This window comes from Cetorhinus maximus, chromosome 1, assembly GCF_964194155.1.
Source record: "Cetorhinus maximus chromosome 1, sCetMax3.hap1.1, whole genome shotgun sequence".
Classification (NCBI taxonomy): Eukaryota; Metazoa; Chordata; class Chondrichthyes; order Lamniformes; family Cetorhinidae; genus Cetorhinus; species Cetorhinus maximus.
In genome coordinates this window covers 228,031,160-228,057,432 of record NC_135879.1, presented here as the reverse complement: position 1 = coordinate 228,057,432, position 26,273 = coordinate 228,031,160, and the positions used below count along the sequence as shown (strand labels likewise).

The 26,273-nt window shown below is 41.6% G+C and overlaps 1 protein-coding gene across 1 annotated transcript in view; it reads right to left on the bottom strand.

Annotated features, from left to right (window-relative positions):
• ctnna2 (catenin (cadherin-associated protein), alpha 2) overlaps positions 1-26,273 on the bottom strand; it is a 1,502,658-nt gene that overhangs the window by 1,256,587 nt on the left and 219,798 nt on the right. The window lies entirely within an intron of this gene.

Here is a 26,273-nt window from a genome sequence, read left to right as displayed (position 1 = left end):
GAGAATCGCCACCTGGGCCGGCCCTCCACCAGTCCTCACCCGCTCGGCGGCATTATGTGCATTCTTCTCCCGATAAAGAGAGTAGAGCTACTTGTACCTGGATTCTCTTTGCAGACGGCCCACCCCAACCAGTGGGACATTGCAGGGCTCCAGTGCCTCCTCACCCCACTGCTACTGAACACATTCACAAAGATGCTAGGCCTGTTCCCCCTCCCCCTTGGCCAAATACTGCCTACATCACGTTTGGCACTACATAGGCTAACCTTCCATAGCAAGGAGGCACAAGCATGTGGAGCGCAGAGGACAGCAGATCGATCGGTGCCATGCCACCTCGAAGCTCCCCTCCCAGCATGTCATCACCCTGACTTTGACATGTCCTGGAGTTCCAGCACTGTTCCCAGGTTGCCCCCAAAATAGTAACGTGGGTCTCAGTGTACCACATGCTGCGGGTGCGGAACCCATCTCTTCACCACCCTCTCAGGGTGACCTCGGCATGGGCAAAATCTGCTGGCCCACTCACCGAAGGACACATGCCGTCAATGATTCAATGCAGTCACTATACTATACTCAGGCTTGTGGGGGAGGGGGTGGTGTGTGCCAGGGGGCAGGGGGAAAGCTTTCCTGCTGGGTTAAGTGACCAATGCCAACATGGTACTCACCCTTCCCGAGCGCAACAGGTCGTTGAATCGCTTGCAACACTGGATCCAGGTGCGTCGCACCACGTCGCGGAAGCTCACCACCTCCGCCACCTCCTCCCAGGCACGTTTGGTCATGTGGGGGGCTCCTCCTCCTCCCATCCTGGGGTACGAGGACCTCCCGCCATGCTGCCACCTCCTCAAGGAGGGAAGCAAGGCAATCGTCAGAAAAACAAGGGGCACAGTGCCCCCCTGCCCTACCCTCCTGCCTGGCCTGCTCACCAGCAGTGCTCTGGGGGGGCCCTTCCACTAGCCATGATTCGCAGCCTTTGAAAGGCTGGTCATTGGTCATTGCAGTCCCACCGCCACCCAGCCACCCACTCCCGTTGTCCTGGGGAGCCACGTTTCACGCTGGGTGGGCCTTAATTGACCTTACTGCGTAAAATGGCGGTGAGGACCCAATCGCAGGCAGCAAACGGGTCCGCTCCCACGTGGCCCACCCGACAAGCAGAAAATTCTGCCCAAAGTGTTGTGCGAACAGCACTCTTCCAGATGAGCATTCCATCGCACTTCTAACTTGTGCCTTATAGATAGTGGACAAGCTTTGGGGCATCAGAACTGAGTTAGTCACAGCAAAATTCCCAGCCTCTGACAAGTTTAAAAATGCCATGGTAGAATGTGAGCTCACTTTTGCCAGATTACTGTCCCAGACCTGGGGTTATTAGTCCAGTCCCATAACCACTAAATTACTGGACCCATGTTCTGTGCATTATCCATTTGTTATTGATTTGGAGGAATGACATTTTATTTTGTTACACTTGGATTTTCATGCTATATACATTTCCATTGCAGCACAAACTGCAGTTCCATCTACATGGTTGGTGATAAAATAGCTGAACCAAGCATTAACCTATGCAGAAATGCAACAATTCACCTTTTGAGTTCTCTGCTGGAAATGAGGGGAGAAAAAAGTTCAAGTTTCACACCTTCCGATAACATCTGTTTCAAAGTGCCCATATGTAAATGTCAAGGTTAAGTCAGAAAATTGTTCAGCTATGATAGACCTAACTACCATTACTCACAAAACAGAAACAACTACTTGGATAAAGTGTTAAATGAATGCTCATATTGTGAAGATGGGTGTTACCTTTTTAAATATTTTTGGGAATTTGGTGGTATTCTGCAAAGAAGGCTGTGTGCGTGTGTCCATGGGTAATTAAACTGGAGGAAGGTTAGTAAAGACAGTTTGTCCATGGGAACTGCAAGATAAGGGGTAAAGGTGCCAGGTGCATACATTTGTAATGAGAGGCTATAGTTAAACTGGAATTACAAGTAAATAGGTTGGGTTTTAAGATTTGTATTAGGTAAGGGCTTGATTTTTCAGCTGTTCAATTTCAAAAGGGAGTTTAAGGGACTTTTACAACTTACAAACATTTCATAAGTCAACAAGGTAAGGTTATCAAATTTTATTTGACCTGAAAGTGGAGGCAATAGGGAGACATGAAAGATTTTTATACTTTGGAAAAGTTGAGTTCAAAGAGGTGCTTAGGACAATGGAGTCTAGGATGAAAAGAAAAAATGATATTTAAGGAGAGGTTTAGTTGAGTTGATGCGTTGGGGAGCTGCCCTAAGACCACTTCTGTGCTGGAAAAAGTTGTGAATTTGAAGCAGCCAGCCGGTTTCAAGCCAAAGAAGTCTGCTTTCAGGCAGTATCTCTTTCTGAACTTCCTTCAGATTTCCACAGCAGAGTGGAATAGAGTGAGAAGTCACGTGGTATACTTTACTGAAGTAGCAGCAGTTTTTGCATTGGGTAATATTACTGGGTTTTATGGTTAAAAATCTACAGGAGCTGTTGCCAAGTAGTTTATTTGTGTGTTCTGACCAAGTGGGTTTTTTTGGCAAATGTTTTCTAAGACTGTTTCAAGTGTGTAACTTTAATCTTGTGTGATTAAATTTTTTTTTCTTCTTGTTAATAAATCTTTTAATTTTAAAATCCTAAAACTGTTACTGGGATTATATGCTTCTGGGATTAGTAGTTTTCCCTTCATTTTCAAAATATAAAAAAAGTTATGATCAGTAAGGCAAGTTTTCTCCTAGGATTTGGCTTGCTCAGCGAATAACATTGATTTTGTTACAACCACAGCCCATGTCATTGTTGTCGGTTTTCACTCAATTCAAAGATGACATCTACTTGGGATCACAGGTTTCTACCATGGGTCTTCATGTGACGAAACAGGCTGATTTTTGACACACAAATCTTTGGGCACATGGGATGCCCCATGAGGTAGTGGGATCCAAAGCACAGGACTTGCTTCCCTTTCTTTCCTTCTCTGCCATTGCTCTGCTTCATCATTAAGACATTAAGACTAAAAGCCTGATTGGAGCTTATTGGATAAGATATCACCATTTTAAATGATTGGTATCAAGATCCTACTAGCCATAAATGCCAAAGCTACCACACTTCAAGAAGAGCTTCAGACTGTCTTTGAAGTTGGCGATTCAGGAGAATACATGCTACGGACAAAAGGGAGATACCTCGATAGTTTCCACAGCATCATTAATCTCCCTTCTTGAAGATAGTTACAACTGTTGCATTCCTGATTTTTTTGGGGGGAGCGGGGTGGGGGGGAGGTCTTTTTCTTCCAAAATGGAGTCTTGAAGTGAGTCAAAGACCAGCAGCTTTGAAAGCCCCAGCTGCAATACCATCATGGTCGCAGGCTTTGTTGTTTTTAATCCATTTGATTGCTTGTTGCAGCTCTCCCATCGGTGGTGGTTTCCCAATGAATTCTACCACAAGTTACTGAGAGTTAGTTAGAAATTGACTGTCACTGTGCATTCACAGTTGAGGAGTTGTTGAAAATGTCCTGTCCAGCGTTGACTGATGGCATTGTCAAGCTTCAGAATTGAAACATAGCCCCGTAAACAAAGAGGCTTCCTGTGGAAGCTCAATCATTGAATGTGAACATGACTGCAGCAGTTCAAGAAGGCAGCTCATCATCACCTTCTCAAGGGCAACTAGGGATGAACAATAAATGCTGGCCAGCGAAACCCACATCCCATGAGTGAATTTTTAAAAAACGTTCACGACATAAATTGGTTTCCGGATACTAATGACATTGAGGGATATGGAGATAGCACAGGAAAGTAGCATTGAGTCACAATCTGCCTGAACAGTGAGAGATTGCGCAAGGGGAGCAATGGGGCCATCGACAGTGGAAGGGGAGCAGTGGGGCCAATGACAGCAAGGATGAGCGAGAGGAGTGGGGCCAAAGACAGCGAGTGTGTGTGACAGGAGCAGGGCCGATGACATCGAGAGTGCGCGTGATAGGAACAGCGGGGCTAGTAACTGGAGCAGTGCCAAGAGGAGCAGCAGGGCCAATGATAGTGTGAGTGCAAGAGAAGCAGGGCAGAACTTCTCTCCTCAACTCCCCCCACCATCCACCCCCCACCCCCCCCACCAGACACCGTGAGCCAGCCAGTCTCACTGAGCTCCGTCTTTCACGAGGGTTTCCAATCTCCACTCTCCAAGAACTCGCTTTGGAATCTTCTCCCAAACCAACACTTTTTCTTAGATGGCTTCCGCAAGGGTTCACCTCCAGGATTTCAGATTCTCCTTCCAATGTTCCTCTCCCCACATGCATTCAAGCTTGCTTCCACGCGCTCTCACCGACTCCGCCATTAACAATACCCCACTGCTTCACATGCCCACAGCAAAGAGTTACAGACCTTCAGCCATCTTTTTGGACCTTCTGGCCTTTTGTAATCTGTTCTCGCTTTAAATCTACTTTCTGCAGCTTTGGTCTATTTGAATCTGAAGATTAGAGTCTTTCTCTCTGCCCCTCACTCTTAACACTTCACTTAACAGGACCTTTCCCAGGTTCCTGTTCTTCCCTTTGACTAGAAGTTCTGCTTGGGACTTGCTTCTGTTCCACTCCCCTGGACTTTGGGGTATTTTCTTTAGCTTGGAGCTGGCCACCTGTCCCCTTTGCTCCAGTCTCTCCTGGCAACTACTTTCAAAACCAACTGAACTCAAACAGCTTCCAAATCAAACTGCTGTTTCTTCTGTGTGTGTCTATGGGAGGGACCTGACTCTCTGGACCCCTGTTGTGAGGCAACAACCCAGTTTTTCTGCTCCTGTTTGTTTAACTTAGCTGCAACAGATGTAAATCTCTCATTAGAAATGCAGGCACCTTAAGTGAAATTAAAACTCAAATCAACCTTTTCACAACACACACACACAGAAATACAAATCAAACTTAAACATTAAAGCTAAAACTCATTCCTAACACCCACAAATACAACTTACTGAAACTATTTCCTGACAGTAAAATTCTATGAACTAAGGTGCCCTTCAAAATGGTTGCTACAGACGGAGTGGTACCACTGGAGAGGTCAATATGGGTTCACCAATATAGTTTAGCAGTCATATCTCAAGATTATTTCCTTAAAAACAATTTGTAAAACCTTAGTGGGAGAATTAATAAAAATATTCTCCAGGATAGGGATCCCAAAGGAGATCTTAATGGATCAAGGGCACACTTTTCTGTCCAAACTGATGAAGGACCTTTGTACTCTGATCCACAATAAGAGACTAAAGACCCTTGTTCATCCTCAAACCAATGATCTTGTGGAGAGGTTCAGTAGAACACTAAAGGGTATGCTTAAGAAAAAAGGTTTTGGATAAGGAAGGTTGAACTGGAATGCCAGGCTGCCTTATCTCATGTTTGCAGTTAAAAGAGCAATGGAGGAACCACGAGCAGGCCCTAACCACAAGGTACAAAGAAAAGTTAATTTATCTCATGAACTGACTGAAGATCAGTATAAGCAGATTCAGGATATGGTCGGTCAAAATCTTGATGTACATAGGTGAGGTGAGAGTGACTGCCCTTGATATCAAGGCAGGATTTGACGGAGTGTGGCATCAAAGAGCTCTAGCAAAACTGGAGTCAATGGGAATCAGAGGAAAAGAAAATCTCCGTTGGTGGAGTCATACCTAGCACAAAAGATGGTTGTGGTTGTTGCAGTCAGTCATCTCAGTCCCAGGACATCACAGCCGGGGTTCCTCAGGGTACTGTCCTTGGCCTAATCATCTTCAGCTACTTCATCAATCTCCTGCCCTCCTTCATAAGGTGGGGATGTTTGCTGATGATTGCGCAATGTTCAGCGCCATTCACGACTCCTCAGACACTGAAGCAGTTGGCAGCAAGACCTGGACAACATTCAGGCTTGCGCTGTTAAGTGGCACATTAAGTTTAGTGACAAGTGACTGGCAAGGGCTATCTCCAACAAGACAGAATCTAAGCATTTCCCCCAATGTTCAATGGCTGTGCAATTGCTGAATCCACACAAACAACATTCTGGGAGTTACCCTTGACCAAAAACTGAACTAAACTGGACCAGACATATACGTACTGTGGTTGGGAATTCTGTGGTGAGTAACTCACCTCCTGACTCCCCAAAACATGTCTACCATCTACAAGGCACAGGTCAGGCGTGCGATTGAAAACTCTCCACTTGCCTGAATGATTGCAGCTCCAACAACAGTCAAGAAGTTTGACACCATCCACGACAAAGCAGCTCACTTTACTGCCACCCCATTCACCACCTTCAACATTTACTCCACCAACGCATAGTTGCAGCAATGAGTACTATCTACAAGATGCACTGCAGGAACTCACCAAGGCTCCTTCAACAGCACCTTCCAAACTTGCAACCTCTACCACCTCGAAAGACAAGGGCAGCAGATGCATGGGAACACCTCCACCTAGAAGTTCCCCTCCAAGCTATACACTATCCCGACTTGGAACTATATCATCATTCCTTAACTCTCACTGGGTCAAAATCCTGGAACTTCTTCCTAACAGCACTGTGGGTGTACCTACACCACATGGATTGAAGTGGCTGAAGAAGGCAGCTCACCACCACCTGCTCAAGGGCAATTAGGGATGGGCAATAAATGCTGGCCAACCCAGCGAAGGCCACATCCTGTGAAAGAAAAGAATTACATAGGATATATGGCACAGAAACAGACCTTTCACCCCAATCAATCCATCCTGGTGTTTATGCTCCACTCAAGCCTCGTCCAATCTTTTCTCATCTAAATCTACCATTGTAACCATCTGTTGTCTTTTCCTTTAAATGCTTGTATAACTGCCCCTTAAATGCATCTATATGTTTTGCTTCAAACGCTCCCTGGGATACTAAGGTTCCACATTCTTACCACTCCTTGGGTGAAGAAGTTTCTTCTGAATTTCCTATTTGGTGACTATCTTATATTGATGCCCTCTAGTTATGTTCTTCCCTACAACAAAAAAGATTCTCTCTCTCTTTCAAAACCTGTTAATTTTAAAGATCTTTCTTAGGTCTCCCCTCAACCTTTCTTTTTCAAGAGAAAAGAGACCCAGTCTGTCAATCGTTTCCTGCTATGTATACACACACATTTCTGCTATTATCACCTTTCCTGTTATGTATACTCACGCCTTTCTGCTATCATCCATATAAATGTACTCTGTACCCTCTCCAGTGCCTCTATACATTTCTCATAATAGTGTGACCAGAATTGCATGCAGTACTCAAGTGTGGTCTAACCACGGTTTGAGACAGGTTTTGCATTAACCTTCCCTACATTAACCTTCCCTACTTTTCAATTCTATTCCTCTTGAAATCAAATTTTTTATGGCCTTGCTAACCTTTTAGTTATTGATATATTTGTACTCCAAGATCCCTTTGTTCTACTCCAACTCAACTTTCACCTTTCAAGTAATAAGTGACCTCCATATTATTCCTACCAAAATATACTATGTCGCATCTACCTGTGTTGAATTTTATTTACTAATAATAAACTTGCAGAATGCGCAAATAAATATCCTCCCGTAATTTGTTGCATTCCTCCTCAGTATTGACTATCTTAGTGCCCCCACAATCCCCAAATTTAATGTCATCGATGTATTCATATCTCAGCTCAGGAGATAAGGGCAATATGCCATGACGCAGTGAATCATTGCAAGTAACAATAAAAGATACATTACTGAATTCCATAAGTCAAAAGGAGGGTGATGAGCCAGGAAATTAAGAGGAAATTGAAACTAGGTGGAGTGAATGGAGTGGCCACATTGTTTTGGTTCTGAAAGCCAACAGTAAGCAGCAGCTCTGCAATGGCTTTTGGAATCTCAATAAGGTATCCAAATTCAATACAAAAACAGAATTACCTGGAAAAACTCAGCAGGTCTGGCACATTGTTTCGGGTGAACAAGTTCATTGCGAGATTGGAGAAAGCAGATAACCTTACCACCTCAGATCTGACCAAAGGATGTGGTAGATCCCTTTAATAGAGTCTGCAAAGGAAAATGGCTTTCTCAGCTCGTGAGAGGCTTTACCAGTACATCGTCATGAGATTTGGAATACATAGGGTCCAGCCTCCTTTCAAAAACTCACAGACCAAGTTATTAATCTTGTACCCTGAAAACAGCAGCATTCATGGATGGCATTATCTATAACACAGACTAAGATTTGCATTCACACGAAGTAGGGGCATTTAAGACAGCTTGGGGATATTTGGGCTCACAGCAAACTCAAAGAGGTGCTACACTGGTTTGTCAAAATCAAGATATTTAGTAATTGACTTTTTTATATTATTTTTAGGTTGTGTCAGCTAGGTGCTTGGAACTCTGAAATGCAGATTGCTTTCAAGAACCTTAATCAAACACATTCAACATGGCCCCAGATTTCAGCAAAAAAACTGTATTGCAAACTGATGCCTCAATAGGTAGGTTTGGGAGCAGGGCTCTCACAAATAGTTGAGGGGGAGTAACATCCCAAGCTCTACTGAACGGAAAACTGTTGTCTGGGGAATAATATGCTACGGTAGAGAATGAGCCTATCAATTAAATGGGCTGTAGAGGTTTTATATTACAAACTGGGGCATCAGTTTATCCTAGTAACCAATCATGCATGCCTTAAATAGATGCACTCTAACAAAGAAGATAAATGGAAATGCAACCTAGTACTTCCTGTAACTACAATCCTATTACTTTGAGGTGGATCACTGGGTGGGAGTGGCTCATGGGACCATCAGTAAGTACTAACGGCTTCATGCTGTGGGGATCAACAGAGGGGGTGTGTGTGTAACAGGGCTATTTTGTGGCCGGTACATGAGTCACAGAGGAAGGAAATAGAGTTAATGTTTCAGATTGAGATCACCTTTCATCAGGACTGTCTTAATCATTTCATCAGCTCTGACAAAAGGTAATCTCGATCTGAAGCGTTAACTCTGTTTCTCTCCACAGCTGCCATCAGACCTGCTGAGTACCTCCAGCATTTTTTGTTTTTATTTCAGATTTCCAGCGTGCGTAGTATTTCGCTTTTGTTTCAGGAAGGATATAGCCCCTTTAAGAACAACCCATTTAAGATAATTGCATCTGGCATGGGAAGAGACTTTACCTAGCCAGCTGAGCATAAAAGGGGTGGTTCAAGAGAAGTAGGTTCTGAATCAAGCTAGGCACTGAACAGCTGTATTATGTGGGCTTGTTTTGCAAAAGGAAGGATGATCCGAGATGGTTGGGCCCTGTCCAATTATAATTTTCTGTTGAAAGAACTGCCACTATACTTATGGAAAGAATTCCTCCTAATGCAAATGGGCATTACCAACTCAATTGAACATTAAATGATCAGGGTTTCTGTGTGCTCAGGATAGCATATTTGTGCACTTCTTCAATAAAAGGTGTGTGTTAGGCACAAGCATTAACAAAATGTTTAACTTGTTAATACATACAAACATATGAATTATGAGCAGGAGTAGGCCACTCAGCCCTTGAGCCTGCTCCGCCATTCAATAAGATGAGGGCTGATCTGATTGTAACCTCTACCCCACATTCCTGCCTACCCCGGATAGCTTTTCACCACCCCACCACCACCCCCCCGCCCTCCATGTTAATCAGGAATCCATCTAACTTTGCCTTAAAAATATTCAAAGACTCATTTCCTCAAAAGGCAGTGGAAACAGTGTTCCAAAAGACTCTCGGCCTTCAAAAAGAATTTCTCCTCATCTGTCTTAGGTGAGTGACCTCTTATTTTTAAACAGTGACCCCGGTTCTAGATTCTCCCACAAGAGGAAACATCCTCTCAACATGCACCCTCTCAAGACCCTTCAGGATCTTAAAGGTTTCAATCAAGTCACCTCTTACTCTTCTAAACTCCAGTTGGATACAAGCCTAGGCTGTCTTTCCTTTCCTCTTCCTGATGTTAGTCTAGTAAACCTTCTCTGAACTGCTTCTAACGCATTTACATCTCTCCTTAAATAAGGAAATCAGTCCTTTGCACAATACTCCAGATGTGGTCTCACCAGTGCTCTGTACAACTGAAGCATAACCTCCCTACTTTTGTAATCAATTCCCCTCACAATAAATGATAACATTCTATTAGCTTTCCTAATTATTTGCTATACCTTCATGCTATGCCTTTTGTGATTCATGCACTAGGACGCCCAGGTCCCTTTTAATCTCAGACCTCTGCAATCTCTCACCATTTAGATAAGCTTATTTTTTATTCTTCCTGCCAAAATGGACAATTTCACATTTGCCCACGTTATACTCTATTTGCCAGATCTTTGCCCACTCACTTATGGCACTTTGTAGTCTCCTTATGTCGTTTTCACAATTTACTTTCCTACCTATCATTGTGTCATCAGCAAGTATAGCAACCATTCCTTTGGTCCCTTTAACCGAGTCATTTATATAAAATTGTAAAAAGACCCCAGCACTGATCGCTGTGGCACACCACTCGTCACTCCTGCCAACCAAAAAAGGACCCATTTATGCCAACTCTGCTTCCTGTTAGTTAGCCAATCTTCTATCAATGCCAATATGTTACTCCATAGACCATGAGCTTTTATTTTCCATAATAACCTTTGATGTGGCTCTTTGTCAAGTGCCTTCTGGAAATCCAACTACAGTACATCGAATTTAAGGTGCTGCACCACATCTCTGCAATCTTGAGGTTCCCTCAGCTAACATATGTATCTCATCTGTTCACAAGGTACATTGGAGGAATGGGAGAAAAGGAAGGTGAACTTAAAATCATAAAGCCAGCAAATAGGGCAGTGGCAAAGAGGTACAAATTCATAAACTGACACGTAGAGTCGAGAAAGCCCCAAGCCTGTTTTGAAAGGGAAGTGTTCTGCATATCATGATTGTCAAATTGGTACTTAGGTTAGGGTCAAGTTCAGCAGTCGAGAAAGCCCCAAGCCTGTTTTGAAAGGGAAGTGTTCTGCATATCATGATTGTCAAATTGGTACTTAGGTTAGGGTCAAGTTCAGCATTTATTTTTCAGTGATACTGCAATGCTTTGAAAGAGAAGTTGGAGTGGCGGAATAATAAACATGCTGATATCGACTGTGTGCACAATCTTTAAAAAAAATAAAGCCAATTTCATGCTATTCACTGCATGCAATCTACATAGTAATGCAAAGGCATAGAGTAGTGAATAAATGTAGAATATTGATCTATGATTTACGTTGTCAGCATGTATGTCCTATTGTAAACTGTTTCTACACTGCTGCATAAGATTCTGAATCATGGAAAACTAATAATTCAATTAAGCAATTTCTATTCTAACATGCTTGATTAAACTACAGCAATATTTGTATGTTACTCATTACTGCTTATGGTGGAAATTCATAAAAACTTTTTCAATATGCAATTGATCTTTAAAACCTCCACGTCTCAGAAGTACAACTTTTCTCTACGACAAGGTAAAAGTTTGGATGCCTATAAAGTGACTCTTGCTAGAAACATTATGAGGCTTCATCCCCACATTACTGACCTGACACAGGAGTCACAGGATGCAGCACCTTGGAGCAGATGATAAACCATATCAAGTCCACAAAAAAAGAGAACAAATCCTATCCAAGCAACTGCCACCCCATCAGTCTACTCAGCCTCAAGAAATCGCTGCAGTAGTTCCTTAAGGCAGTGTCCTCAGCCCAACCATCCATAGCTGCTCCAGCAATGAATTTCCCTCTATCAGTGGGGAAGCTCACTGATGATTAGAGTGTTCCGTTCCATTTGCAGCTCCTCAGATAACAAAGTACTCTGTGTCTGCATGCAGTAAGACCTGGACAACATCCAGGTTTGGGCTGATAAGTAGCATCAAGGGGAGATGGTAGCGTAGTGGTGATGTTGCTGGACTAGAAATCTGGGGATCACGGCCGCTGGTGGAATTTGAATTTAGTTAATAAATCTGTAGTATAAAGCTAGTCTCAGTGATAGTGATCATGAAACTATCTTAGATTGTCGCAAAAACCCATCTGGTTCACTAATGTCCTTTAGAGAAACAAATCTGCCATCCTTAAGACTTCCTTAATAATAGATTCCAGCATTTTCCAAACTAACTGGCCTGTAGCTCACTGTTTTCTCTTTTGCACCTTTCTTGAAAAGTGGTGCGACATTTGCCAACTTGGGGGAAGATGGTGGTGTAGTGGTAATGTCACTGGACCAGTAACCCAGGGACCCAGGTTAATGCTTTGAGGACATGGGTTCAAATCTCACCGCAGCAGCTGGTGGAATTTTAATTCAATTAATAAATCTGGGATTGAAAAATAATCTCAATAATGGTGACCAAGAAACTAAAATTGATCATTGTAAAAACCCGTCTGGTTAACAAATGTCCTTTAGGGAAGGAAACCTGCCGTCCTTACCTGGTCTGGCCTACATTTGACTCCAGACGCACAGCAATGTGGTTGACTCTTAAATGCCCTCTGAAATAGCCTAGCAAACCACTCAGTTCAAGGGGAATTAGGGATGGGCAACAAATGCCAGCCTTGCCAATGATGCCCACATCCCATGAAAAGAATAAAATAAAGTAAAATTTGTGCCACACAAATGACAGCAATGACCATCCCCAAGAAAGAACCTACATCCCCTTGATATTCAACAGCTTTGTCATCTTTGAATCCGCACCATCAACATTCTGAGGGGGTTACCATTGACAAAAAAAAAATTAACTCAACCAGCTACATAAATACTGCGGCTATAAGTGCAGGTCAGAGGCTGGGTATTCTGCAAGTGACTCATCTCCTGACTCCTCCAAAATTCCTGCACTATCTACAAGGCGCAAGCTAGGACTATGATGGAAAGTCCTCCACTTGCTTAGATAAATACAGTTCCAAAAGTCAAGAAGCTAGACACCATCAAGCTGCCTACTTGATCAGCAGCCCATGTGCCACCTTAAACATCCATTCCCCCCACTTGGGTGCAGCAGTTTGCACCATCTACAAGATGCACTGCAGCAACACACCAAGCTTCTTTTGAGAACAACTCCCAAACCATGAGCTCTACCACGTAGAAGGAAAAACACAGCAGGCACATGAAAACATCATGACCCACAAGTTCCCCTCCAGTCGCAAATCATTTTGGTTTGAAAAGTATATCACCGTTCTCTCATCGCCCTGGGTCAACATTCGGGAACTTCCTACCTAACAACACTGTGGGAATACCTTCACGACACAGACTGCAGCAATTCATGGAGGCAGCTTATCACCACCTTCTCAACAGCAATTAACAATGGGCAATATATACAGGCCTCAACAGTAATGCCTACATTCTGATGTATAGGATGTACAGCATAGAAACAGTTCATTTGGCCCAACCAGTGTTTATGCTCCTCTCATCTTTTCTCTTCTAAATCTACCATCATAACCATCTATTTCTTCTCCCTCATAAGGCTGAATAGCTTACCCCCGAATGCATCTATTCCATTTACTTCAGCCACTCCTTGTGGTGCCAAATTTCTTAACACTCTTTGGGTGAAGATGTTTGTTCTGAATTCCCTATTGAATTTCTACATAACTATCTGTATTGATGGCCTCTCGGTTTGAATGAATGAATACTTAAAAAGTGACCTGCACTTTCATTCCCTCAAAATTTCAACTAAAGCTGCATTTTTAAATTTGTAAATAGCATAAGCAGTGCCATTAAAGGGCTAAGCGCATGCTTCTTAGAATATCAAGTTTCCCACACTTCCAGCTGAGCCAATCAAAATGAAAAACACAAGAGGAATGTCTACTGCATAACAACATTATTAAAATTTTTGAAGATTCTTGCACATTCGTACAATACTGCAGGTGTGTTTGGATTATAAACCTAAAGTTGAAGAGCTCCACTTGTGTAATTAAACAACATTGATCAACAAAAGGTGTGAAAGATAGCATAAGAGGCTAAAAATATTGTGGAGATCCCATGGATTAGAAACGATAAAGAGTAGCATAGGGATACAGAGAAAGTCGCTAGAGCTGCAAACAGGAAGAAGAAAAAAAAAATTAGGGATATGGAGGGCAACACTAAATTTTGTCCAAATATATTAGAGAAGTGGCTAAGGATAATATGGGCCCCTTAAAAGCAGGTGTAGGTGACACTAAGTAATAATGGAAGATTTGCTTAAGAATTATTTGGTATTAGTCTTTGTAGTAGAGTGAGAGGGTGCAGAGAGGCATGAGAACAAACAAAAAAAAGGGTGAGGAGTTTACCACAAATAATAAAGTTACAAAATGGTAATGGAGAAAATAATAAACAAGGATATCTATGAAATAAGGTTCCACACAAGCAACTGAATAAAAATAGGAACACAGACTTGGAGGCAATGTTTTGAGATGTTTAAGATAACTAACAGATTTGATAGGTTTATAGAGAGAAACTATTTCTTCTGTTGTAGGAACCTAGAACAACGGGGCATAAGTTTCAAAATTACACCTAGGCCATTCAGTGGTGATGTCAGGAAGCATTTCTTTACATAAAGGGGTTTTTGGAAATCTGGAACTCTGTCCTTCCAAAAAAAAGTCAAATTGAAAATGTCAAAACTAGGAGTGATAGATTTTTTGAGGCGCAATAATGTTAACAGATCTGAAACCAAGGCAGATACATAGGAGTTTCAGATGCAGATCAGCCTTGACCTAATTGAATGGCAAATCAGACTCAAATGGTGAATGGCTTATTCATATTCCTATGGGTCATCCTTTATGCATTACTCCTATCAGATTCAATCTGACAGAAATTACTCAATACAAAATAGCACAATGCAGAAAATACTACATAGCATAACCTCTATTCAGGAGAAATTTCTCCTTTTCGGACTCAGTAAAACACTTTTTCTCAAGAAAATATCTGCATCCATGAAAAACAAAGGTTATTTAAAAAGAAGTTGCGCAGCATCCATTATTGTTGTGACATTTTGCCATTAGCTTCTTCAAAGTCTATTAAGAAAACAGTACATCCATTCCTAGCCTTCTCATCTATGCTTATAAGCATACTCCCTAACTCTCAGATAAAGCCCTTATCCCATTCAAAACTGCTAGCATGACTTTCCATTTTAAATAGTTCATACATGACCCTGCTATATCATCAAACTACTTCTCAATCCCTAATCTGTGTTTTCTCTCCCAAGTTACATTCACATGGTAAAACTACATCTGTAGTAATGATATTTCTTGTGAGTCCTTCCAATCACTTCTAAATTCACCCACAGCATGAAGCCTCTTGGGTATCTGCCAATCACATCCTGTGAGATGCTATAATTCATTATTTTATTATTGTTGAAGGATGGGTATATATCACCGTCTGCGCTTACTGGGAAATCTGTCTGAATAATAAGATGTGAACTATGTTATTGGCTCAGTTGAATTGATCTTTCTAACTGAAATCAAATTTTAAAAGTTGCATCAGTTTAACCAATTATGCAGAAGTACTTTGTATTAGCCACCAGTGCACATCAATATAGATGCTATAACAAAGAACCAAGTACACAAAAATAGACAGATGCAAAGAAAGAGCAATATAATTTAACCTATATTAACAGTAGAGGTTTCCTTTAGTTCATACTGGAATTTGCATACTGGAAAAGTATGGGCTAATAAATGAAATCAGCACCGACTCATTAAAGGCAAATCACATTTATTATGACACAGACGATGATAAATGCTGAGTTGTTCAAATCTCAGAGGGCAGCTCAAAACAACTGTCATAACCCATTTTTGCAATGTATATGTTTCGAGATGCAGGCTTTGAATTCAATAGTAATAAGACCACTGAGTCTCAAGAAGTTTTTATAAACCTAAATTAAACATTTATTAATAAGATAGATTGTAAACACATACATACATCTGCAAAATTACTACTGTAATAACTACAAAAATCCCCTACTTATTCTAACTCTCAATTACATCCCCATTAAGGCAACAGTAAATCTTATAGATTTAGATTTAAAGAGACACCTGGCAGAGCACACCCTGGACAGTCACATTCAAAATGTATTTTTTCAGTTCTGGGCCCTTGCATACAGACTTGAGGTTTACAGGCTGGAGGCTTTTCACACTTGTTACATCTTAAAATGCCTCTACCTTACACACAATTTCCTTTCTCCTTTATACATATCTTTCTATTTGAATGTAAGTTTTCCATTGTATCACTAGGCTTTTAACTTTATCTCTTCTAACAATAACAAAAAAAAACACATTGCTTGGCATCTTCATTTCACCCACAGCCTTGAAAGGTTTCTTCTAACAAATGCAAATTTACACTTTACCTTCTACCTTCCTTACATTTAAACAATTACCATCTCAAAGCTACTATAATAAACACCCAGACTAGCTGGCTTTATTCCAATTCAGACACACACAGACACAGATCCCACTAGAACTCTAGTTTAAAATAATAATTTCCGATAACATTATAAACATTATGACACTTCATGACACATTCAAGTTCTTTGATAAAGTAATGGAAAGGGCTGATGAGGGCATGCGACTTATCTGTATTAGGATTTTCAAAAGGCGTTTGACGAAGTGCAACATAAATAGATCTGTTAGCAAAATTAAAGTTCTGGTATTAAAAGGACAGTGACAGGACGGATATCAAATTAGTCAAGGGGCAGAAAGCAGAATCATGGTCAACAGGTGAAGGCAATATAAACTAAATGATGCAGGAACAGATAGATGTAATTTAAGCCTTTGAAGAAAGTGGCAGGGCAAGTTAAGAAGGGTGTTTAAAAAAGCATTTGGTATTTTTTGGCTTCATTAATAGAGGCAGTGAGTGCTCCATGAAGATTTCCTTAGGACCGGTCCGTTCCAGATCTCATGACAGTGATTTCCAAATACAGGCAGGAGGGCGGCTGGTAATATGGCAGGAGCAAGCATCAGAAGGGAAGCCCAATGTCTTCACGCCACCATGGAATATTACAAGCAAAGGGACCTCAGTGGCACGGAAAATTCAGCCACTTAAATGTCTAAAGTACCCATCATCAGGTTGGGGGGGAGCCAGTGGAACCCCGTACCATTACTGCAAGCCCTCCCCCGGTATATTACTTTAAACTTCATGATGTTTTAATGCATTGCACTTTACTTCTTTGAAAATTTATGCAGCGAGTACTGCACTATATTCCTTCTGTAAATGCAACTCCCCATCAACTAGCATTTTTGATTAACAAATATTGTATTGTGAATTAGCAGTTTCCCACACCGGATTGAAGGAAATACAGGAAAGTGTAGTAATTTAACCTCTCTGTTGTAAGAATTATTTATAAACTGCATTTTGTTTTATTCATTCATGGGATGTGGGCTTCGCTGGCTGGGCCAGCATTTATTGCCCATCCCTAGATGCCCTTGAGAAAGTGGTGGTGAGTTGCCTTCTTGAACTGTGGCAGTCCATGTGGTGTAGGTACACCCACAGTGCGGTTAGGGAGGGAGTTCCAGTATTTTGACCCAGCTAATACCTAGCTAGTGACTTGATGACCAGGATATTCAATTAACAATCCTCAATGGCCATTAATGATGTGATGCAAAACACAGTGGATATTTCTAATTAATTGTTAGCCATTTCCAGATATCTTGTTATCCTTACAACCTACTCCCTGTAACTTCAACGTGCATGAAAGGGAGGTGTCAGCTGTGGCTCAGTTCATAGCACCCTCGCCTTTGAATCAGAGGGTTGTGGGTTCATGTCCCACTCCTGGAAAACAAGAACTGTGATTGTACTCGAAAAGAGTTGCAATCTGTGACTGTTGGTAACTCAAAAGAGTTTCAACGTGCATGATGAGGTATCAGCTGTGGCTCAGTTCATATCACCCTCACCTTTGAATCAGAGGGTTGTGGGTTCATGTCCCACTCCTGGAAACCAAGAACTGTGATTGTACTCAAAAGAGTTGCAAACTGTGACTGTTGGTAACTCGAAAGAGTTTCAACGTGCATGATACTGCATAAATATGTTTAATATGCATACATTAAAGCTGATCAAGTTACACTTATTCCATTAGATACAAATGCTGAATTTAAAGACAACAACAGCAGAAAACACTGGAAAAACTCAGCAGGTCTAGCAGCATCTGTGGAGAGAGAAACAGAATTAGCGTTTCGAATCTGTATGACCCTTCTTCAGAGTGGTCACATGGAATTGAAACATTAACTCTGTTTCTCTCTCTCCACAGATGCTGCTAGGCCTGCTGAGTTTTTCCAGCATTTTCTGTTTTTTGTTTCAGATTACCAGCATCCACAGTATTTTGCTTTTATCTTGCTGAAATTAAAGACTTGGTTCATAAAATAAAATCCTTGAATCTGGAATCTGACAATGCATTGCAAACTTGAAAGGCTGAAACCTTACAAACTGCAGATTTGCTCTCAGTATAATGTAGGTATCATCAGCTCCCTTAAATGGTTCAGTGTCAGATAGGGCTGGTTGGGAAGAAAGAGGCAAAATGTATAAGTCACTTGCCAGCAATTAAGAACAACATCACACTTGGCGATTCACAGAGTTTTGCTTTGAAAATTGTCTTCAAAAACAAGTTCTTAAATAAAATGTATTAATATAACATTCTTACCCTATTTTAGGCATTTTCATTTCTAATAATTTCTTCTTTTAGAATTCTGTTGATCAATGAAATCCCTATTCGACAATGGCTTATTTAACAGAAATCTAAAGTTACATGACTATCCAAGTCATATCCCAATATTTAACAGGTATAAAGCAGACAATATAAATTAAAATTTTAATGCGCCATCACAACAGAATAATTTACTAGTTTATTCCTGCAGAACATTTAGTCATCCTATATGTTTAAATGTATTCATCAAAAGCAAATTACCAAAATAACCAAACTACTCAACAAAGCTGTCACTTATTATGCACTTTCATTTATAGCAGGCACACTTAACCACAATGTACAAAACGTATGTATCAGACCATCAACTTTGAGCTAGACAATGCAAAACTGCTCTCGTTGCCACCAAAACCTTCCGTTCATAACGCAATAACAGGTATTAAATAATACAGTTTCCAATTCTGTATAATAAATAGTAACTATTAGAATATATGGGTCAGAATTTAATGTTTGTGCCGGGAGCCCCACTTCGCCTTCACCTGTATGAAGTGCCCATCAAGTGGCCAGATCAGGCCTTCCCCTGGATTAAGGGCCCTTGGGGAGGATATCACACCCCCAAGAGGTGCCGAACAGAGGCCAGTAGCTCTCCACTGCCGTCAGTGCCACCGGGAGTTGTGGTAGCTGCCAGCAATCACCCACCAGAGTCCTAGGATTAATGAGGAACCCCAGATCAAAGGTGAGTGAGGGCGGGATGGGGGTTGGAGGCAAGGGCAGGGGGTGTCACTTTCACTCCTTCCCAATGCTGGGTTTCTCAATCAGGCACTGACTGCCTTTAATTGATCATTTCAGGGCCTCAATTAGCATCCAGGGAGTGGGGTGGAGGCAGTCCACAAGCCTTCCCACCCCTGAACGTAATCGAGCAGAAGCAGGAAGGCAGCAGGATCCCTACCCCGCAATCAAACTTGCTGTCTGGTTGGTGATGGGGTGGGCATTAAATTCCACCCTTAGACTTTAAACGTGTTGTTGGAAGATAGATTTTGTAAATTACAATATGCCCACATTGAAAACCTTTAAAGATTGCAGTAACAGAAACACTAATTGTGGTTTCACATAAAACACTAAGTTATTTAATTTTACCAAGTTAGGGCCCACACTGGCTTAACAGAACATAATGACTGCACTACAAAGCCTTTTGAATTGTTTACAGATTTGATGGAGACCTGCTTCTTAAGCAGTTCTTCCCCAGGTCAGTGATATATAACACACAAATCATTTGATAGATTGTACTGTCTTGAGCTCACCTAACTAAATCAGCACAATCTGGTGATTCAGCGCTTCTCTGGGAGTCAGCCAGGTGTCAGCTATCACTGATCATAATGATTAGAACATATATGGACATCATGCTGTCACCTGAAGCTAAATTACGGCACACCACTATATTGATTAACCTTGCACAGTTCAAAAGGTATGATCCTCAAATTAAAGAGTGATTTTTTCTTAATGAAACAAACAAACTATGTAAGCAACAGGACAGATATCCCTTATTACAGGTAATGTTTTGTTTCAAAAATAAAGTTAAAATTTGCACATGTAGCTGGAAAGTTGGTCCAACATTGTTTTCAAACCTCAACAGATTCAAACTCACCATTCATATTCACTTTCAATGGGATCAGATAAGTTGTTAGGTGACTAACCATTGGAGTTGGTGATTTTTGCTGTTTGTGTGTCAATAATTAGATTTCAGCTTTCTCCCAACTTCTTGAAATCATGTCATACATGTTTTAGATATCAGTGTCCTGCTTAAATTCTTACCTCTGACTGCCCCTATTCCTTAAGCTAGGGAGCATGGACAATGGATGAGGAATAAAGGGAGAAACATTAAAGATACCACAGGATAAGGTTTATTATTATAGTGGCATTTCCATACTCAGCATCGGTCTCAAAAGCAGAGAGGTCGGCAGGGGAAGAAATACTTAAAGAATTGATAATACTTTGTAAATCTACTGGAATTTTTTGAGGATACAACTGAATAACCAGATTGAAGCTATTAAATGGAAATAATAGTACAAGTTTCCTAGTGCCAGCATGCATCAAAAAAAAATGAGGCATTCGATGAACTGCAAAATTCAAAGCAAGTGTCTAGCACATGGCATGATTAAAAACCCGCAACCTGCAATATAGCAGAGCAACATTCCTCAATTTTCTGGTATCCTATTATATGTATTCTGTACTAGAGACTTTAAATTAAGGCAAAGGCCAAATAAGCTATCAAAAAAGCTGCTAAACCATAGGGAGCAGATTGTAGTGATACAATCACCATGCTCTATTAAGTCTTCAAGTTAAGTTTTCTTTCCTGAAAAGCGTATCTCCCATGGAATTATCAAATTTTGTGATCACATCAGGTACCGAGACTGGGTGAGCCACATGGAGGTAACTGATAGAAAGAACTCGCTTTTATACATCAGGTTCTCCCAAGGCATTTCACAGCATTTTTTTTTAAATGAACAACCATTGTTTTGTAGCATCATGGTCAGAAGACACAAAGGAAAAAAATATATAAACATCAAACCCCTAGAATGTAACACTCCTTGCTGTATAAACATTCCAGCCAAGTCAACAAATGATAGCAGATGAGCAGTCTGCACCAGTCATCTACGCACAAAGTCAGAGCTATTTTGACTCCTCATCTCCAACACAGTTGCCTGCTCAAAACACAATGGCCAGAAACTTGCCTATGTTGGATGGGCAGGAGCGGGTGCGGAGCCGATGGGCACCCGTGCCGCCATTTTACAATTAAGGCCCACCCAGCATGACTGCATTACCTGTACAGAAGGGGTGAGGAGGTAGAGTCGAGGCGGAAGAGCACAGCAATCTCCCTGAGGCACGGAGCTGCTTCAGGGAGATTAAGTACATTATAAAAGCTTTTAAATAATAAAGTTAAAACTTATTTAAACATGTCCTCCCATGTGACAGTGTCACGAGCTGGGACTTGTTTGTGAACTGTACAAAAATTAATAATTTTATAAAACCTCCAGGAGACCTTATCCGCCTGTGGATGAGGTTTCCTGAAAAATGGGAAAGCCGCTTGGGCTCTTCACCTACCCGCCAACCTTAAAGGTCAGACGGGCAGCGTTGCTAACTACTTTAATTGTTTTTTTAATGGCCTTAATAGGCCATTGACAGTTTGGTGGGCACACAGCCGCCTCCGGCATGCGCCTGCCAAACGAAATCTCTAAATGACGCGCGGTGACGTCGGGGCACACGCCCAACATCACTGCGTGTCATTTTGCATGTCGACATATCGGGCCCGCCCATGCACACCAACGGCAATATTTTGGCCAATGACTTGATTTTTTGGGATGATCTTGTGCTATCGCCTACAAAACCGATTCAATCTCTGCATGCCTACTTCATCTTGGGACATCAATACCACCAGTTTTCAGCCAGCCAAACTCTGCAAAAGGGTTCTTCATTAGACTTTGATTCTGGACTCATGTGAATCTATAACTCTTATTTTTATCGTGGTTTCTACCCTGAACACCTTTCTTCCCCTTATCCCTCTTTTATTGTACGAATGTGAAAAGGGGCAGATGTTGCAAAACGCCTTTCCCACGTTTTGTGTGTGTGTGTAAAATAAACAAATGCTCTTACTTTACCTTCTTTTGAGTTTGTTGTGGGGTTATAAATAGAGGATTGGATCACTCCAAACCAAAGGGTTGGGGAGCATACGCCACCACTTATAAACGGGGGGGAAATCAAAAGTACCTTTCTGTTTGTGGACAGGTAGTGAGAGGAGAAATCAGGTCTGTTTAAATTAATTCACCCTCCTCTCCGTAGCAGTAGGCAAAAGATAGCCAATTTCCACACAGCAAAGGTTCACCTAACAGCAATGGGACATAGCATTCAAAGCAATCCATCAAATTCAGATAACTTGCTCAATAATAACGAAGTATTTAATCAAGAAAAACAGTCAAAATTCAGAGCTACAGGAAAACTGTCAATAAGTCTAACCTTAAAAATCACAGAATTGTTACGGTGTAGGAGGCCGCCATTTGGCCCATCTTGTCTGCACTGGCTCTCTGAGCATTTTAACTTAGTATCAATCTCCTGCCTTTTTCCCGCAACCCTGCACATTGTTTCTACTTAAATAATCATCCAATGCCCTTTTGAATGCCTCAATTGAACCTGCCTCCACCACACTTCCAGGAAGTGCATTCCAAACCTTAACTACCCGCTTTGTGAAAAAGTTTTTTCTCACCTCACATTTGCTTTTTTTGCAGAACGCTTTAAAACTGTGCCATCTGGTTCTCGATCTGCTTATGAGCGGGAACAGTTTCTCCCTGTCTACTGTCCAGATCCCTCATGGTTTTGAAAACTTCTACACAGTCTCCTCTTAGCCTTCTCCTCTCCAAGGAAAATAATCCCAACTTCTCCAATCTTTCCTCATAACTGAAGTATCTCATCCCTACAACCATTCTCATAAACCTCTTCTGCACTCTCTCCAATGCATTTGCATCCTTCCTATAGTGTGGCACTGAGAACTGTACACAATACTCCAGCTGAGGTCTGACCAGATAAGTTCATCATAACCTCACTGCTTTTGTACTCTATGCCCCTATTAATGAAGCCTAGAATACTGTATGCTTTAGAAACAGCTCTCTCTACCTGTCCTGCCACCTTTAATGCCTTATGCACATTCATACGTCCAGGTCTCTCTGCTCCTGCACACTTTTCAGAATAGTACCCTTTCTTTTAAACTGTCTCTCCCTGTTCTTTGTACCAAAGAGTATCACTTCACACTTCTCCACATTGAACTTCATCTGTCACCTATCTGCCCACTCCACCAATGTGTCAATATCCTTTTGAAGTTCTACACTGCCCTCCTCAGTTTACAATTCTCCCAAGTTTTGTGTCATCCACAAACTTTGAAAATTTCCCCTGCATACCAAGACCTAGATCATTTATATATATATCAGGAAAAGCAAGGGTCCCAACCCCTGGGGAGCTCCACTACAAATCTTCTTCCAGCCCAAAAAATGCCCTTTAACCATTACTCTGTTTCCTATGCCTCAGCCAATTTTGTGTCCATGTTGCTACTGTCCTTTTATTCCATGACCTATAACTTTCCTCAAGTCTGTTGCGTTCCACTGTGTCGAACGTCTTTTGGAAGACATCAACGGCCTTGCCCTCATCAACTTTCTCTGGTACCTCTTCAAACAACTCCAACAAGTTAGTTAGACACGATTTTCCTTTAAAAAATCCATGCTGACTCTTCCAAATCAATCCACATTTTTCCATGTGGCTATTAATTTTATCCCGAATATTTGTTTCTGTAAGTTTCCCCACCACCGAAGTTAAACTGACTGGTCTGTAATTGCAGGGCAGATCTTTACAACCATTTTTGGACCAGGGCATAATGTTTGCAATTGTCCAGTCCTCTGGCACCTCCCCCGAATCCAGAGAACATTGAAAGATTATTGCCAGTGCCTCTGCAATTTCCACTCTCACTTTCTTCAATATTCATTCGGTCCCAGTGCCTTATCAACTTTAAATACTGACGCCTTATCCAATACCTCTCCTTGTAAATTTTAAACCCTTCGAGTGTCCGAGTTTCCTCCTCTGTCACCATGGTCTAGGCAGCATCTGCCTCGTGGGTAAGGACAGGTGCAAAGTATTCATTTAACAGCTCAGCCATGCCTCTTGCCTCTATGTGCAAATCCCCTTTTTGGTCCCTAATCAGCCCTACTCCTCCTTTCGCCACTCTTTTACTATTGATGTCCTTACGGAATACTTTGGTATTTCCTTTTATGTTGACTGCCAATCTTTTTTCATAATCCCCCTTTGCTTCTTGTATTTGCTTTTTCACATCCCTTCTGAACCTTCTGTATTCAGCTTGATTCTCAATTGTATTTGCTACCTGACACCTGTTGTAAGCACATTTTTTCTTCTTTAACTTAATTTCTATCTCCTTTGTCATCCAGGGAGCTCTGGATTTGTTTGCCCTACCCTTACCCTTTTGAGGGAACATACCTTGACTGTGCCCAAACCATCTCCTCTTTGAAGGTAGCTGATTGTTCAACTACTGTTTTCTCCGCCAACCTTTGGTGCCAGTCTATCGAGTCCAGCTGCGTTCTTGTCCCATTGTGCCGCTCTGTGCCAGTTAATTCTTACTTTGGATTGACCAATGTCATTTTCCACCAGCATCCTAAACTTTATGATACAATGCTCACTGTCTGCTAAATGTTCCCTGACTGTCACTTCATCTACTTGGCCCACCTCATTCCCAAGAATCAGGTCTAACAGTACCTTCTTACTTGTTGGGCTGGACACATACCGCTGTAGGAAATTCTCCTGAGCACAATCTAAGAATGCTTGTCCCTCACTGCCCTTTACACTACCACTATCCCAATCTATATATGTGTAATTAAAGTCCCCCATTATAACTACTCTACAATATTTACACCTCTCTGTAATTTCCTTGCAGATTTGTTCCTCTACATTCTTCCCACTAGCTGGTGGTCTATATATTACACCGAGCATATTACACCAAGCAATGTAATTGCACCCTTCTTATTCCTTAGCTCTAGCAAAATCAATTCAGTTTTTGAATCCCCTGACACATCCTCTTTCTCTAGTACTGCAATACTCTCCTTAACCAAAAACTTCACCCCTCCTCCTTTTTTTCCCCCCTTTCCTATCTTTTCTGAACACCTTGAAACCAGGAATATTCAACACCCAGATTTACCCTTCCTTAAGCCAGGTCTCCGTTATCGCCGCAACATCAAAATCCCAACTTTGTAACCCTCCAATTTTATTAACTATACTCTGTGCATTAACATACATGCAGTGTAACCATGATTTAGGCCTCATTACTTGCTCCCTTATTCAGACTCTATTACATAAGAACATAGAACATAAGAACTAGGAGCAGGAGTAGGCAATTCAGCCCCTCGAGCCTACCCCGCCATTCATTACAATCATGGCTGATCTCATTTCAGCCTCACCTCTAATTTCCCGCCCTCTCCCATTAACCTTTCAACCCATTACTAAATAAAAATCTGTATCTCCTCCTTAAATTTATTCAGCGTCCTGGCATCCACTGCACTCTGAGGTAGTGAATTCCACAGATCCACAACCCTTTGAGAAAAGTAATTCCCCCTCATCTCTGATTTAAATCTACCACCCCTTAGCCTAAAACTATGGCCTCTCATTCTAGAATGCCCCAGAAGGGGAAACATCCGCTCCACGTCTACTTTGTCTATCCCCTTTAGCATCCTTTATACCTCAATTAGATCTCCTCTCATCCTTCTAAACTCTAGCGAGTATAGGCCTAAACTGCTCAATCTCTCCTCATGAGACAAGCCCCACATCTCTGGAATCAATCTAGTGAACCTCCTCTGAACCGCCTCCACTGCAACTACATCCTTCCTCAAGTAAGTGAACCAAAACTGTGCACAGTACTCCAGGTGCGGTCTCACCAATGCCTTGTACAGTTGCAACAACACTTCCCTATTTTTATACTCTATTCCTTGAGCAATAAATGCCAAAATTCCATTTGCCTTCCTTATTACCTGCTGTACCTGCATGCTAGCTTTTAGCGATTCATGCACGAGGACACCTAGATCCCTCTGCACTGAAGCAATACTAAGTAATGCTAACTTACTATTCTCTATTTTATTGCTATCTGCCTCTCCCAGCATTCCATGCACCCTGGTATTACTTTCTAATATTCTCTCCTGGTTCCCACACCCCCACTGAGTTAGTTTACACCCTCCAAAATAG